The sequence below is a fragment of the Mandrillus leucophaeus genome, unplaced genomic scaffold (genome assembly GCF_000951045.1).
Source record: "Mandrillus leucophaeus isolate KB7577 unplaced genomic scaffold, Mleu.le_1.0 Scaffold342, whole genome shotgun sequence".
NCBI classification, from domain to species: domain Eukaryota; kingdom Metazoa; phylum Chordata; class Mammalia; order Primates; family Cercopithecidae; genus Mandrillus; species Mandrillus leucophaeus.
Window position 1 is genome coordinate 493,307 of NW_012103610.1, and position 2,289 is coordinate 495,595.

The 2,289-nt window shown below is 47.3% G+C and overlaps 1 protein-coding gene across 1 annotated transcript in view; it reads right to left on the reverse strand.

Moving 5' to 3' along the window:
- Nucleotides 1-2,289, reverse strand: part of TMEM44 (transmembrane protein 44) — a 72,586-nt gene that overhangs the window by 35,411 nt on the left and 34,886 nt on the right. The window lies entirely within an intron of this gene.

The window sequence follows — 2,289 nt, forward strand, 5'->3', positions numbered from 1 at the left end:
TTTCACCTAACACTATGCCTTAGAGATAGTTCTGTATCAGAAGATTTGGGAGCTTTTTGGTAGCATTTTAGGTGTTCCCAGTCTATTTAACTCATCCCCTACTAATGGGTGTTTCATGTGTTTCTAGGCTCTTGCTTTTGCAATCAGTACTGACTGCAGTAAATTACACTGCAGTACATCCAAGATTTCAGAGTAAAGGATACATTCCTCGAGGTGGAATTGCTGGATTAAAGAGAGTATGTACGTTTGAAATCTGTATAGCTACTGCTAAAAACGCACCCCACAGAGGCTTTCCCCATGCCCACCAGCAGGGCATGAAAGTGAGTTGGGATGAATTAGGAAGGTTTAAGGTAGAAAGAAACTTGTGAGATTTTCTATGTATCTATGTATCTATGTATCTATCTATCATCTGTCTGTCTGTCTATCTATCTATCTATCTATCTATCTATCTATCTGTCTGTCTGTCTGTCTGTCTGTCTGTCTGTCTGTCTGTCTATCTATCTATCTATCTATCTATCTATCTATCTATCTATCTATCTATCTATCAATCAATCTCAGACCAAAGCTTCCCCCATGGGCTCACGGGGGCTCCCTCAGAGACCTACAAAGCTCCACCAGCCGAACTTTTGAAGTCCTACAGGATTCATGTCATTCCACTGACACATGACAGGGCAAACAACCTGCTTTCTGGACCAGCATCTTCCACTAATTAACCATGTGATCTAATGTATTGGTTCGTTTTCACGCTGCTGATAAAGACATATCTGAGACTGGGAAGAAAAAGAGGTTTAATGAGACTTACAGTTCCACATGGCTGGGAAGGCCTCACAATCACGGCGGAAGGCTAGGGGGAGCATGTCATGTCTTACATGGATGGCAGCAGGCAAAGAGCGAGCTTGTGTAGGGGAGCTCCTCTTTTATAAAACCATCAGCTCTCCTGAGACTAATTCACTGTCGCGAGAACAACATGAGAAAGACCTGCCCCCATAATTCAATTACCTCCCCCTGGGTCCCTCCTGCAACACATGGGAATTCAAGATGAGATGTGCGTGGGGACACAGCCAAACCACATCACCTAATAAAGAAAGTTGTCCTCTCTGAGTCTCGGTTTCCTAATCTATAAAAGGGGATGATAATCCCTGCTTCGCCCCCAGGGAGGGGTGTCATGGGGTTCAGATGTAAATGCCTGGGACACATGAGAAGAATGGCTACGAGTACTCGACCCAAATCAAGCAGGGCTTCAGCCCTTGATGGGTTAAGTGCACAGGTTCCTGTGAGTCAGGAGGACCGGCAGAGAAAATCCACAAGAGAAACAAAGGCAGCATTCTGGAAGCAGGAACACACGTGAGGGCGCACCCTGCCGCCCAGCTGGGAAGGATGCTGAAACAGAGGCTCTGGATGGGAGTGGGGAAGCAGAGGCCTCCCAGGAACGACGACGACAAATTTTATAAACGCCCAGGGCCTGACCACACCTGCATCAAGAGATAAAACAGAGTTTTCAAGTGCTGCAAGCCGAGGATGCAGGAGCCGATCCATATGGCCCCATGAGGCCCCTCTGCCCCTCCGGAGGCTCAACCTGAACCACGATGCTGCTCCCCCTGCGTCTCCTGGAAAGTCGCTCCTTAGGACCAGTGCTCAGGGGGGTTGCTGGGAAAACAAGGGAGCACCTCTGCAGCTCTCCTTACCCATTTCCAGATGGGTATGTATCAGTGGACAGAGCCGACAGGGTGCCTGTTTCCCCAGAATCTTGCCCAGTCAGACATTCACATTAAAACAATGTTTACAGCTGCTAACTGAGCAGGTACAAAATGGTAGCACAGAGAGCATATTCTCTTTATAAAAGCCCAGGTCCCTGAATCGGGCAGGCTTAGTTTGAATCCTAGTTCTGTGATTTTTCTAACTGTGGGATCTTGGGCAAGTTACTTAACCTCTCTCTGCCTCAATTGAAAATAACATTATTAATTGTTAATAAAATAATAATAATAGATATAGGCCAGGCACAGTGGCTCACACCTGTAATCCCAGCACTTTGGGAGGCCAAGGCAGGCAGATCACTTGAGGTCAGGAGTTCGAGAACAGCCTGGACAACATGGCGAAACCCCATCTCCACTAAAAATACACACACACAAAACAGCCAGGCGTGGTGGCGTGTGCCTGTAGTCTCAGTTATTTGGGAGGCTGAGGCATGAGAATCAAGAATCTCTTGAACATGGGAGGTGTGGGTCACAGTGAGCTGAGATCATGCCACTGCACTCCAGCCTGGGTGACAGAACAAGACTCTGCCTCAAA